The 15,846-nt window shown below is 36.9% G+C and overlaps 1 protein-coding gene across 2 annotated transcripts in view; it reads right to left on the bottom strand.

The window, feature by feature from the left end:
• The window catches only part of CDH12 (cadherin 12), a 573,557-nt gene that overhangs the window by 145,659 nt on the left and 412,052 nt on the right, over positions 1-15,846 (bottom strand). The gene's annotated exons all lie outside the window — the stretch shown is intronic.

The following is a 15,846-nucleotide window of genomic DNA, read 5'->3' as shown; positions in this document are numbered from 1 at the left end:
TTTAAAATACACATTTTATGAGAATCTTAAAGGAAAAAACAGATGGCATTTTAGACTGAGTTCTACATACAAGATTTCTCTATCACAGATTGTGAATAATGTATGCATCCTTTCTCATCTTTTTCATATATAAAAAGTATTGAAATATTAATTTTTGTAGTTTAGAAAAAATTACAGTGAATATTTTCATGAGCACGTATTCAGGAGAAAGTACTGGCCTTCAAACCAATACATATACTGTTAAGAGTATAAAACAATATTTAGAAAATTACATCTGTTCATAACTTCTTTTACCCTTTTTTCACACCAAAATTTTGAGTTGGACTATTCTAATTTTCTTTCCATTTAAAAGAAATAATTAACTAGACTTCATGTTAGCTTTCGTTATTGCAGTAAAAAATTTGCTTAAATATAACACATTTCCTAAACCAAATAGATCAACAAATAATTTTCCATTTCTCTATCATGATTGTTATAGCTTCGCATTGCCTGTTTCATGCTTTGTCTTATCAGTCAATTAGGATCAAGTCAAAATTTATTAAAATGGAAATCTCTTAGTGACTTCAACATAAATTTGATGTCTCATAATTTGTATTGTTCTTTGTATGGGTTTTTTTTTCACATTGTAAAAAGTAACAGTTGAACACGTTCTAACACAAATAAGATGGAGAATTAATCAAAAAAAGAAGGTGTATGGGCAAATGCAACTTTTAGGCTTTATTTTGTACTTGCACTCCACCTGTAGACCTCACATGCAGGTTAATTCTCTGTGAATTTTTGTGAATATATACATGTATACATACATAAACACACGTATATATATACTAGGCTCCATGAATAGATTTTGGGGGTTATTTGTTTAAAAAGTGATTCGACAGCACAGCAGGATATACACATGAGTAACCAACGGAAATTTTTGCTCAGGCACCTCTCTTGCCTCTGTACCTTGGAAGCTCATTTCTTCTAACTCAATAGCCTGTCTCTGCTCTGATTTCGTGCAAACCATATAAAGGCTTATTTTCTAGTACCTAGACTCTTCAAGGATTGTAGACTATGAGAGCTATACATTATAAGCATGAAAATATGACATATTTATGCATATAAATTGTATAAATATAAATCTTAATATAAGTAAGAGCTACTCCAAAACTGAGATCATACTCTCCTACTTTATCCTACTATTCTCCATAATTTCTTCCTCACCTTTGGACACTTGAATGCATAAATCACTTCTGCTCAGTAGCTCTTCTTAAAAGGACTGGAAAATTTAACTGAAATTTAGGGAAAGAGGGCTGACTAAACATGCCAGCACTCACCTAGCCTTGGGTAGTTTCTCCATATCTATTTTTTATTATACACGTGCTGTACCTATGTTAGCAAGTAACGTGAACCAGTAAGTGTGGATCTGTAGAATGAAGCAACTGAGGAACGATGCCCACAACAAAGGCACCTCAGGGTTTTTTTGCTGTGGACAAGATCTCATCTGGTTCAATGGACTAAGTGCCAATTCATGTAGTGCATCCTCTTGGCTTATTTTTATACAGAAGTGATGTAGCTTGTACCCTTCAAGACCTCTCCTGATATGAAGTATAGTAAGTCTGAATGACCAAGAGATTTGCCTCAAAACTGCATTTTAGATCAGAACGAAAACACTCACGGAGATTCGCAAACTATCAGGTAACGCACAAATGCCACGATTCTGAAACATGGTCAAGATTTAATTATTTAAGAAGGATAATATCCACTTCTTTATTTTGAAAGAATCAAAAAGAATTTTTTAGGAAAGGACCAATTTATCTTTTAGACACAGCTCAAAATGGAAGTGAGGTTTAGTTTATGTTCGTGTGATAAACAAAGGCGATTTCTCTTGAAGTAAAGCTCTCATCAGCTGGTTATAAAATTACTGGTGGCATAATGTGAACTGGAATTTAACAAGAAAAAAAGAAAATTTACTTTAAAATCCCTGAATCTGAAGATCAATTTTCTGAAAAGGATTTGTGATAATAAAGTCTATCAAAATGTGTGGGGTACTGGCAGCATTTAGACAAATGTCACCATTATCTTTCTTTGTAGGTATTGTTTTAGGCCCTTGTTCTTCTTGTCCTTTGGTTTATAAGTCATGAGTATTAAGACTATAAATGACTTTCAGCTATTTAAATACATGATCATGATACAACGTCAATTTTACCTGTGTTTTATCTTTGTAACTTACTTTTTTCCTGCAGTTTGAGCTACATTACTGGCGATAAACTACTTAAGCAAATAACTTCTGCATTATATCTAACTCTTAGCATACCAACTGTCTATCAAGCATGGCAATAGAGCCCACAGAAACACAGAATGAAAGAATCTTTGGCTCCTGTCTTGTGAACATTGGGCAGAGGGGTTGCAGGCTTTTTTTTTTTCCCAAGTAATAATATTTTATATTTTCCTCAATAATGCAGAATTATCTGTACAATGCATAAAATGTCATCAAATTCAGTACACAGTTCTTATTATCTTGTATAATCTATAGGAAAAGTAATGCCAACAGGCTAATTACTTACACCATTATTTTTTACAAGTTTTTAACTACTGATACTTGGAGATAATTAAAGAAAATTAGCAGTCTGTCAGAATTATTTAATACACGAAGGAAGTCATTACTTCAGAATCAGTCTCTGGGGCTGGGCTCCCCAAAGAAACAAGTTAACAATCTATTCCAAGGGAACAGAAGTGAAGAAGCATAAAGCATAATGCAGAAAGATTATTATGAGTTTAACAGCACAATACTTTTGATTGACTGTTTTCTCTGTTATTTTAATAATTTTGTCATCTAGTCTGACTATCCATGAGTACAGCAGGCTAGCAAGGAATTGGCAGCACCGCCCTTTTCTCCCCTTCCCTCTTTCCCTTGAGCTTACTTCACCTTGCAGTTACAAATTTGACATTATTAATGTCAAGACTAGGAATGGACTCGGAAGCCAACTATTTAATCTAAAGAGCATTGCAGTGGGTGGATGCAGAGAAATGTAATCAGTAATCCTTTATTTCATTTCCAGGTAGGTAGATCTGCCTAGCTCTCTCAGTTACTGTGTTGTTCAGCACAGACAGAACTCCCGGCTTATCAATTCAGACAATATCAAACTGCAGACCACTATTTATATAAAAAAGCACATGTGAAAATAATAAAAAAAAAATCGGAAGGATGGACTTTCTAGTCTCTAGGGTTTCAATATAATTTTGATAATTACTCTGACAAGTAATTCAGTCTTTGCCGTGCTCCAACTCCCTACTTATGGACGACAGCTAATACTTTCTTGTCTCACAGAGACACTGCAAGGATAATCACTGCCATGTTCAGATGCCTTAGTGATGAGGGCCATAAAAGCACCTTTCTGAATCACAGTACTTTATAGCGATGGTAATAAGTGTAGAGGACAGAACAGTTCATTTTGTGTAGGATCAATTAAGATTTCTTAACAAGAACAACAAAAAGTTCCTCCGAAACAGAAGAATGGGTTACACATTAATTTATTTTTTAATTGACAATATATCTAGTTTTACTACCCTGGATAATAAAATTATGCTATAGTTGCTACCAGGCTCATCTGGCAGAATATTACACTCAGCTTGCTGAGGAAGGAATGATATAGTAAGTGCAATTCAGAACCAGACCTTACAATAGCTTTCAGACATAGCAAATGAAGCATTGCAATGAACATGTCAAAATGGTAAATAAAGTAAACCAATCTTGTTTGTATGCCACATGAAAGAAGAACTTATTTTTGGTTCTGTGTTTTGCTATACAAAAAAGCCAGAATTATTGTTCCTAACATAGATAACAAGTATGTTACAACTTTTTGATAATACCAAGTTAGTCTATCAGCATAGAAATTACTCAAAAGGAGTAAATACTGTACTTTTTTAAAATGCCACAGTAACACATACCTTTACTGCAAAGAATTTCTTAGTAAAATTGGTCAGTGTTTCAAGTTTTGAGCATCTTTATTACAGTTCTTAAACTGCATAAATGTTGTCTGCCAGCATGAATTAGGCTTAAGCGGGAATCTTACGATTCCGCAAACACCCATAAATTTTTTTCTTGGACTCTACTAGTGGCATCAATTAGGGTTAAACTAGAAGCAGTTCCCTGCTGTCGGGCTGACACATCTGGATTTGACAAGCAGGAGCTATTAACTGGCTTATATCATAGTGCTGAAAAAGTGCCCAGAGATTCTAGAAGATACACAGTGCACTAATAACTTCAATGAGATTTCTTTTCTTGGCTTTCTCTTTGTCGGTTTATGCTTAACTTCTCACAATAAGAAAAACATACTGTTAGAGCAATTAGACTGCTCTTCACCACTTTTTAAATTGTAATCCTTAATTCACATAAGCCACAATACATAAATATCTTTAGGCTAATGTTTCTTGACACAATGACTCTTGTTAACCAAATCTGTATTTTGACACACCAAAGAAAATGGCTTTGGTTTCTCTCTTACGAAATACTATAGAAGTGTACTCTCTTCAACAGAGTAATTCTACATCAACACCAAGATCCAAGAAAAAAAATACTCATCATTAGCTGTGATCAACAGCTTATTGAGGGATCACTGCTGAAAAGCAACAACACCAGAAAAAAACTGAATAGAACAACCTCTGCTGAATGACACAGTGTCATCGCCAGGGACTATAGTTTACTCACTGCCATAGTCACCGAAACAGAAGGTTTTACTAATTAAAACACATTTATTGACACTGTCCTCTAAGATATTGGAACAGAAAACTCTCATTTTGCTTCACCTTAAGCTTCTTTAAAGGGCAAGTGGAACTGAAAATCAGAAAACCACTTTCAAAGACCCCGAGAAGTAAAGAAAAATCAAAAGGCTGGTGTACACACTCCTGACAGGCCTAAATTCTTAATCAACCTGCACATAAAACACCTACTCACCTTCAATTTATGTGCTATTCATTGTGTATATAAAGACTGCATGCAAACATATAAAGAACTCCGAAGGTTTTTTGAATTTCCAAGATAAACAAGGACTTCTTCCACAGAAATAAAGCAGAAAGTATAACAAAGGCTTCCTTTCGCTTTTCAGCTTATCAGGCAGTCAGATTAGCATGACATGATTTCAACTCTTAGCCACTTTAATAGGTCATTTTAGGTTCATGAAGTAGATAGCAAAGTATGATTTGAATGACCTACTGCACTTTCGAAGAATGGCGTAAGATTTGTATAAAAAGATAAAACCATCACAGCAAGAAGACATATGGGAATATTTGTGCTTCATATCTGTGTTTCGCAGCCATATTTGAGTTTGGTCTTGAGTTCAGATGCCACTGCAGTTCAAGGGGTTTCACATTTGTGTTACATGCAGATGACGAGCTTGCTTGGGAGGCTTCATTGCACCTGGTGGAGTCCTCTCCTGTGCTCAGGTTGGCCTGAGCGCAGACTGAGCTGGTTCCCTCTCACCCAAAGGCAGAGAGAGAATCCCACAGGCAGCATGGGAAACTGGGTGTGCAGGCTGCAGCACAAGCTCAGTCCCTCAGCCAACAGGACAGTAAGTATATCTACAGCCGCGCATGGCGTAGGTGTTCAGCACTTAGGACAACTTTAGAGTTAAGGGATCTTCTGAGGGGCTTGCAGGAGGCCTGAGCTGGCTCAGCTCTTTTTAAGGATCTTTTAAAGGGAGATCCTCTGCCAGCTACATGGACTGGAAAACTAACGAAACAGTGTGAAATGGTAGGAAGTGAGAGAGCTCGCAGCGCACAAATATTTGCAACAATATCACAAAACTCTTGGTAACGGGATGTTTTTCTCAACATCACATTACAATGCTGATCTGCACTACTGTCTTAAAGCTTTCTAAACTAATATTATTACTAATATAGCCACATTAGCCAAAGAATTAGTACATTGCCGCATAAGTACTGCAGATCACAGAATCACAGAATGGTAGGGTTGGAAGGGACCTCTGGAGATCATCTAGTCCAACCCCCTGCCAGAGCAGGGTCACCTAGAGCAGGTTGCACAGGAACGCGTCCAGGTGGGTTTGGAATGTCTCCAGAGTTGGAGACTCCACCACCTCCCTGGGCAGCCTGTTCCAGTGCTCTGCCACCCTCAAAGGAAAGAAGTTCCTCCTCATGTTTAGGTGGAACTTCCTATGCTCAAGTTTGTGTCCGTTACCTCTTGTCCTGTTGCCGGGCACCACTGAAAAGAGCCTGGCCCCATCCTCCTGACACCCACCCTTTAAGTATTTATGTGTTGATAAGGTCCCCCCTCAGCCGTCTTTTTTCCAGACTGAAGAGACCCAAATCCCTCAGCCTTTCTTCATAAGAGAGGCGTTCCAGATAGCTGCTTTTTACGTATAAGGAGTAATGTTTATATTTTCACTAGGAAAAACAATATTTAAGTAAATATATTTTTCTATTTAGAACTAAAGTGTTCTTCGATCATATGTCCTGCCCATCAAACTGTCCAAATGACTTTCAACTAAATGAGTCACTTTTGGGACAAGACCAAAAGAAACACTTCTCATTTAAGATCTTTCATTTACATTTTTTCCAAGGTGAAGGAAAACGTCAGTTATTACCAATGACCCCCACAGAAGAAGGGTCTGCTGCGCTGCATGCAAGTGGCCTCCAACACAGAACTCTGTCTCTGGCATAGGCCAAAAATGGATATCATGAGAAAGGCACAAGGTTAGAGAAAGCGCAGTTCACCACATAATTTCCAAGCCTCCAGTAATTTGTGGAGACGTTAGTGGTGACTCTGTAGTTATTAGCCTTCAGCAAATTGATTTTTCATGAATGTCTTCACGCTCTTCTCACACGCATGACCAATTCTAATACCCACAGTACCGTGTGGCAGGGAGCCACCTATTTCAAATTTATACGTTTTGGGAAGAATCACTTTATTTTCTTTGCTCTGAATGTGCCACCTATTGGCTTCATTTCATGCCCCCTGTCTTGCATCGGTGAAGGAGGGATTCCTCCCCCTTTAGCCTCACCACTCTGTTCTAGATGTTATGAAGACCTATCATATCTACTCCTTTTTTTCTCTTTTCCAGGCTAAGGAATCCCATTTTACTCAGTCATTCCCTACTGAGGAGTCAGTCCAAAGGTACTGATTCCCTTTGTATCCTTCTCTGTACTTTTCCCAGTTCTGTGGGACACCTGTCCTCATTTGGGACCAGAGATAAATAATTCACATAGTGCTGAAGATACAGGATCACAAGAAATTTCGATACAAAGCTGTATGAATGGCATTTATTTTCTTCTGCCACTGCTAAGAATTTTTAACATCCCATTTGCTTTTTTTGGCACTCACTGCATGCTAAGCAAACGTGCATACAACTATTACAAAACAAGATCTCATTTCAGAGAGGTTATAGTTGCCTCAGAGCACAACATTTTATTAATGAAGTTAGAATTACCCCCTCCACCCCCCAGTATCTACCACTTCATATAAAATTTTGTCTATTACTGTAATCCTGTTCCGTAAGGTCCTTTTCCCACCCTTCCCGTTCAGCCTTTGCCTTTACTAACTCAAATAGCTTAATATGAACAGCAAACACTGCCACCTGGATACTCACACCCTCTCCCAGATCATGTTAAACAACATAGGCCCCAGCCTAAATCCTTACTTATACTGAAGATAGCACAAGAGTGTCTGACAGTAGGAGTGAATCCATCTTCTAGTGAAAATCTATTTTTTAGCGAGCAGTAGCAAGGTCGTAATGGCACTAGTTCAACAGTATCGATAATAACTCTAGCTTACTTGTTCAAGGACTGACAATTAAAATAAATACAACATACACAAGAAAATAATCTCTGTAACTAAAGCTGGTGCTAGAAGACAGGAGTTTTTTCCAAGCTTGACTTTGTTCTCTACACACACTTTTTTCTTTGGCAAATACAAGAACAACTACTGCACACAGCTGTTTAGACAAAACCCATTGTACTTCTGAAGCATTTTTTACTATTTAAGCTGACAATGCCTCGGCTCAATCCATAATGTTCTGGCTGCCATCACTGGAACCAATAATTTCAGAATACAATGAAGTACAGGTATGTGAACCTAGAGGAAGAAAAGTGACATTTTTTAACTACCTGACAGAAAATGTTAGTGCAGTGAGAGAACAGCTTGCATACTGCAATGTCATGTCCTTGGCAATCCCATTTTCCTGTTGCAGCAGCAAGTGTCCCACCAAGCTCTAAAATGATCAGGATCTTGACTGCCTCCATTACTGTCTATCTACGCCTTTATTGCTAGAATTTCTGAATTTGTATAAAACTGCTCTCTCTTGCCATCTTACTTCTTGAGCATTTCTTTAAATCTTATTTCATCTATTCTATTTTAACCCGGTTTTCTCCTTTCCTTTTTATATTTTGTCATGCAGCAAGAATCAACAGGGTGGGTGTTTTTTCTCACATGTATTTATGGAACAAAACCTTCTCCAGAAGAAAATTAAATCTAAGCTAGTAACTAGTAATTAAAACTACCCAAGGTTTACTTTCAGCCTGTGTCAATGCTGGTGGACATTTTCTTCATTCATTATGTCTTTCAGCTTTTCCCCTCCCTGCTTCACCTTCTGAGAGACACCAGCCCCCAGGCTGGGAGGGGGAGAGAAATGCCATCCAGCAGCGTCAACTAAAGCACCTTCCTCCTTAGTCATCCTCTCTTGCCTATACAGCACTAGAACATATATATCACTGCAGTGCAACGGTCGTAGTACACATGCTTCTGGTAACACAAAGTATGATACCAAGGAATTTATCAAAGTTTTAAAATAACCCTGGAAAGAAAAGAAAAGGGCAATATTCAACCAGATTGTTCTTATGGTTGAGTTCATCTTCTACTCTTAGAAACAGCATAATCTCTGGTTTGCAAATGGCTCTACAACATTGTTGGATTATTTGGAATTTTATAATCTATACTTAGATGGAGTAAATGTTCAGGACCAAGTAGCAACAGAGACAAAACTACGCCGGAGTGTTCCTATAACAAAAACATTTTCTAGTAGTGGGACATCTGGATAATATTTGTTTATTTTTATGTATTCTTTCTTCAGTTTTAGTCTTGTCACCTTCCACTTTCCTTCTTTGTTAAGATCTTTTTTGACTTTTCGTTCATGTCAGGTTTTTTCCAGGTGGATAAAACATAAACTAATCTCTTTTAAATAGAAAATATTTTTCAGTGAATACAAGGATCATTTATGATCCTTCCATTAGACCTCCACCCACACATGTGGAAAATGTTAGCAAGTTTTTGGGTAGACAAGGCGTACTTCAACAGAAACTGCAGAGTCTAAACTTAACTATGAGTTGAGTTCATTGTTCAGAATTTAATTGGATATGTAACAGACCCTCTGTAAGGAGTAAAACAATTGTAGCTTTTGCAGCAGAGTGGATGTCAGGTACAGGGAGACAGAAAGAAGGATTAGAGGATGGTTATCTCTAGAAGGAGAAGAGAGACAGGTCATTTACAGCCTGTGGGACACTGAGGTGGGTGAGGGAGAGGGAAACAGTACGTGCCATAAAGCCAATACCTGCTCTGAGTTCATTGCTTTCTGTATCAGATATAGTTGTGGTTTGATATATGTACTTCAGAAGTACAGGGATTTTTGCACCTTAGGACATCTGCTGTGAAAAGCCTCTCAGAGCCCGGACTGGCAAACTGTGCTAGATGTAACTGCAGCACCTGACAAGTCTGCCAGTCCTAATTATCTTCATTTCTGTTCATAACTTACATAAAAGGATATTAACTGCAGTGGCTGAAAAACCAATGAATTTAGATGATGTAAATATTCACATTTTGACATCTTTTTTTTTTTTATGTGGAATTATGAAACAAATTTTATAAATTTAAATTTCTGAAGCTTGCCGTTCTAATGGTTCCTGCAAATGGCGTTTTTATACCAAGTCAGCATCCCCCTAAAATGAGAAAATGAAACAAAAAAGTCCACATTTTGAAAAAAACAAAAACCTGTCTCATAGATTTGAAATCCTGAGCTTTAAACTAGTCTCCTATCATCTAGAAATTCCTTCATTAACGTTTCTATAATTTGACTTATTGAGAATTTGTATTTTTGTAGTATGTTTGAGTGAGATATTATGCTATCCCCTTGGTTTTTAACACCTCACACATTGCAGCGATCATAAATTTTATTTCATTTTTGAACACCCTTGTTACTTTGGTTTACACATTATTATCCACATACAGGAATGTCTATTGGTATTTAATAACTTTCCATATTTTGCTCTTCGGCTAATTCTATTTAATTTCCTACCTGGAGTTCTAATGCTTTTCCAGAAAGGAGATCTCGTGATGTCAGTTAGTTTCTCCTTCATAGAACCATAGCATCATAGAACAGAACCATCCACTCAGCTGTGTTGAGAGGTCTTGTGAGAGCTGGTGACTTCACACTAACAGGACCATCTCGGCAGGCTTTCTGTCTCCTACACTGATCTCTGAGCTCTTGGCCAATGCAGCCCGCTGAGATTTAGAGTTTTAACTCGTTCTATTTGTGACCTCCTTAGTAGTCCAGAACAATAACCACAACCTTTTACATCCCCTAAAATTCGGGTTACAGCTCAATAAGTTGATCCTTCCTTTTTATTTTGATCTCTCTTAGTCCTGAACTCACTCTTTCTCCTCTCTCATGCAATTAATGAAATCACAGTGCTCACCTTTGTTTCATCTCCAAATGCCTCACAAAATTTTCATGAATGCAAGGACCACAGGCTGAAGACGTTGCTACTATCAGTATTTTGCTTCTAATTTAGTGCTAACCACTATGCGCTACCTAAGAAAATCAACAAATAAGTGAAGCCACGAGGTCGATCAGAAACTTTCTGTTTCAAGTTGTTCATCTCTACCACGTCTGACAATAAAACTAGGTCTTTATACATCTTGTAAAAAGATAAGCTTGCAAAAGTAAACACTAAATGCAAGTCCAACTTGCTCATGGGAATTTTGTGTTTCCGTGGTTCTACTTCCTTCTCGCACTTTCACGTGCAGCTGTCAAAATTGCTTTGTGTCTTACATACTTTATGCAATACACAGGATGCAAAGCTTTTAAAGTCATCACTTTTTTCACCAGCCAGACATAAGTGAGAGAGACAAAGGTCTCGGCTCAGCGCAGCAAGATGGGAAGTCTGAAGTTCTGCCCCCTGTTCTGATTCCTCTTACACTTTTTTTACTGTTTCATTTCTCCTCATCAATTTTCTTATCTGTAATAAATTGTGACAATGCTTTTACTTGAAAATGTGCATGGTGTAAACTCAGTCAGTCAGTTTAGTAAGCCAGGCTAACACGATCATGGCTGATCACGCTTTAAATTATCATCTAAGGACCACTAAGGCCCAACAAGAATTTCACTGTGACGTCTGCAGACAGAGGTGGGTGTATGAATTCCTATGGGTTAAAGATGTCCTGAACAAGCTCATTCTTATAAATACTATTTGGAAGATCTTTCATATTAAAATTAACTAGAAATGAGTAACTGTGATGTCCTCCATCATGGGAGTCAATTAACACATTACTAGCAGCGGTCACTGAAACAACTCTCATCTCCTTGAAGATGGCATTGTGCAAATATCTAATGGAAATTATATACAGGTCTCTCTCTAGTATTGTTACTTCAGTTGCAGGCATAGAATCTGATAAGCTAGGAAAAACCATTATGACAGCTTTAAATTAAATATTATTGTGACCCTCTTGGCAGAAATCTAGTAGAAATATGTTTGGGTTTTTTTAAAAAAGAAGATTAATCAGGGTACAGTTATGAACAGAGATTTAAATTGTTTTTTTGTTTGTGTTTTTTTTTTCTTCAAAGGACAGTAGCTTTCGAATTCACTGCATGTATTTCTTTTCCTTTTATTTTTTTCTTTCAAGCTAACTCAGTGCTTGTGAATAACACCAAAATGATAACCACAGCACTGTAAATTTGTTTGTGTGAGAACAGATTCCACACACGCAGTGCAAAACTTCCTTACAGACTGCCCTGTCATCCAGACACTCACCCAAGAGGGAAAATAACTGTAAAATCTGAGAGTGCATTCAGAAAGAGGTGTTGACTCAAGCTTGATGGAACGTGGTCAACATTAATTTCATTATATTAAAATCTATTCACTATAAAATGCATAAATAAGTTCTATGCTTGTATTTCAGATGCAGAGGATAAATTATTAGGTTTCAGAAAAGCACTCTCTTCTGGTCACAGATACAGAGCTCTGCTTCCTCCAAATCAGCACTGTTTCTGCCTTGATATATGGTGAAACCTCTGAAGATGATGAGGCTTTCTCAGGACTGAGTCAGATGAAATATACCATATTGTTACGTGCACCCCGTCCTGCCATGGGCCAGTTGTGACTATTGCATTTTTCAGCTGGTGGGGATCATAACAAAAAAAAATAATAATCTGTAGTAGTTTGTATGTGAGCATGTATAATCTAATGGAGGTTTAAAGAACAAAATGTTGCAAAACACTTGGGTTATTCATTAGCAAGATAATATCTGGCAAGCTGAGAATATTTAGTAGTTGCACACTGGAAAACAGAAGAAAAATGGCCATTTCCTTGAAGAGGATTTTGCAGTCTTTTCCTGTGCACCCAGGCGGTGTTCAGCACAAGTTGCCACATGCCTGTCTGCAAGCTTGAGGACAGCCAGCAAAAAACCTTGCTAAGAGCAACTGTGCAGGTGTATGACATAGGAAAGATGTAACGCATTTACACACTAGGAATGCAAAGACACGCATACATAAATAGAAGCGTGCTACGCGTATAACAACTAAAAACTTTTGTTAGTACTATCTTGATAACGAAAAACCTATAGTGTTCTCATCTCTTTTGTTCTCTTGAACTTTCATTTTATTATGCTGCCTCTGCATGTCGCTATTGAAACAGAAAAACAAAGAAAGTTTTATAATGTTCTGGCAGAGTTGCACCCCCTTGAGCTACCCCTGCATAAGGGCAATTAAAACTCCTACCTTGTTAGGGGTTATAAACTGTGCTGGGACGTGGCCTTGCTTAAGGATCTGATACTCTGATGATTTCTATCACCATTCAGTGAGGACTGAGCTTTGGCACAAAAAAAGAATCAAGAACTTTTTCATCTTAATCCATGCATGTGCTGTTTTGCGTGGCCTTCTGGAGCTTCACAGTACCAGGAAGACACCCAAAGCACGGCAATGTAACTACGTGAGCAAGCCCTGTTTCGCAGCAAGTCCTCCAGCACCCCTTCAATTTTCACAGGTCACATGGCAACACCATATTCCAATTTTGCTTTTTAGCCTGGTTCTGTTTACATGGATCTCTACCAAAGGCGGATATCTTTTCTTCAGTAATCTGATGGATTTTTACGGCTCCTCCATATTACACAAGCAGAGGATTTCCAAACTTTGATTTAATATTCAGGTTGAATAGCTTTTAATGTGTCAACATGAAGCACTATTTCAAGATCTTTAACTGTGAGCTAGACTAATCCCCACCAGCTTCTAAACTGTATTTTGATTTGCAACTTGACACTTCTTGAGATAGTCTTCTAAAAACAGACATAAAAGGAATTAAGTGCGTTGGCCGATAACAGCTGACATTATTGCTGTAAATCTGTGTTCTCTTACAGGTGGCTTCCAAAATTAACTAGTCACCCCTAACTGTTTAGTGAAATTGTCAGCTGATTTAATAGACACATTAAACTGCAATTTATAAATTACCTTGACATTATTAGTGCAGCAGTTCCATAATAAGTAATATAAACGCCAATGCACATGTCGCTATATTGTGTCTGACTATGATGGCTGGAGGAAGAAGATAAAAACCCTGTGATTTCAGGTCATGTGAAATATCCTGCACTTCATCATATACTTAATATCACTTTAAAATATAGCAAAGTAATATTATAAAAATAATCCCTTTGAAAATATATGATTCTGTAATAAAGCTAAATTATGGTAAATATAACCCAAATTTATTTCTGCAATCAATCAAGAACTTGATTGCATTTCACACCTTAAAAGTTTCCTGTGACTTAAAAAAATTACGTAAATCTAAAGATATTGATTAGCTACTGTTGAGTGTATTTCAGTATCAGAATTTATATTAAGCATGGGTTTCACTATCTTGATTTAAAAGCACAATTTCTCTAAAGAACCTCTCCCATTCAGTACACTACCTTCTTTGACAGCTTTGTAGAAAATAAGGAAAAAACACTAATATCTCCATCTTGGTTTTTGTTTGTTGTTTTGTTTGAGGTTTTTTGTTTGGGTTTGGTTTTTTGTTTTTTATTTTTTTTAAAAGGGATTAGGCAAAGAAGACATGCAAAAACTGGCAGGTTCTTTTTTCAGGTATACTGAAGCAAATAGCTGATATAGAGAAAATAAGTTATAATAAACATTGAAAGAATGCTTAACAGGTAATAAACATTGTTGAAAAAAATTACAATCTGGAATGAATTGCATTATTCTGGAAGCAGGTTTTTTGAATTAATGTTATTGATGTACTAATTAAACATCCTAATTTATTTTGCTTTTCACCACCAAGAGCCTTCCGTATATTATTTTGTTTATTGCGTAACAGTGGCATATGTTATCCTGTCAAGAAACATCACTATTGCATGTGCTATTCTGCCATTAGATCTTTCCTTATATTTGAAAAGTGTCTTTTCAGCAACTCGAAACACTTCAAAAAAATCTTAAGAGTTAAAAACACGCCAGGCAAATCTGTGATGTGATAAATGTTACTCTTAATGAAAATATCCCATTACTTCTTAAGTTGCTTATAAGCTCAAATTCAAACCTATTGATAATTGTCAATTTTCTGCAAAATTAATGTTATTTTGGCAGCTTAGAACTGACCCTAAATGACTACCCAGACTATCTTACATAAAAGAGTAAAGACTAATGAATTACAGTGGCACGGCTTCTGAGGTAAAAAGCAAAGCACGGCAATCACGTTGCCTGTGCTACAGCATCAAATATGATTAGAGTCTTTGTTCGCATCTTTAGCGAGTGTCCAGAACAAAGATATGTGTTAGAGAAAGTGTAATTTGTATCAACTGGACGTCACAAAGATGCAATTTTTCATTATGTGATCCTCCTCTCTTCAGACTGTAAAACAAACTCATTATATTATCTTTGTGATATAAACATACTGCTTTGTAAATTGTTTTGACTAATATGTTTTAGTGCTTAACACTAATGCCTACATGCGTAACATCCAAGTACGTTTTTGGCTGGTTTGTCAAATCATCTAGTGAACCCCGTGTAGTCATCTTCTGGTTTATTTATACATCCTCCACTCAGGATACCTTTCTGGAAGGGTAGGAGGGAGAATAAATTTTCTATGAATTTTATTTATATTTAAAAAAACCACACATTCCCAGCTTTTGCATTAAAAAATAAAAGTTAAAACATGGTATTAAAGTAAAAATTGAAGCATGGTGTCTCATTTTTACGGTAGGTGAATTTGAACCTCACTATCAAGGGAAGTAGCCTTTGGGGACCCAGGAAAGGAATCCTTGACCTCTTATTTTCATTGAGTAAGGGCCTTTACTTAAACTGAATATTATACATAGCACGCAATTACATACTGTGCTACTATTTTTTTCAGGTCTCATTTTCAGCTCTCCTTTCTGAAAACTCTATTATCTAAATTCACTCCCCACACCCCTCGAACGGCTGGCTATCAAATTACTTATGCCTTATTACAGAAACAGTAGTCATATAATGAGAGAGAACTGCATAAATTCTCTGCATGTCTGAATGTGCGCATCTGCACACAGAGTATAAAAGCTATAATGCAAGAGTTTGAATTATGAAGCAATACAATGTACTAAAAATACTTGAAAACAATCTG

This window comes from Chroicocephalus ridibundus, chromosome 2, assembly GCF_963924245.1.
Source record: "Chroicocephalus ridibundus chromosome 2, bChrRid1.1, whole genome shotgun sequence".
Classification (NCBI taxonomy): Eukaryota; Metazoa; Chordata; class Aves; order Charadriiformes; family Laridae; genus Chroicocephalus; species Chroicocephalus ridibundus.
This window is presented reverse-complemented; position numbering and strand designations above follow the sequence as displayed.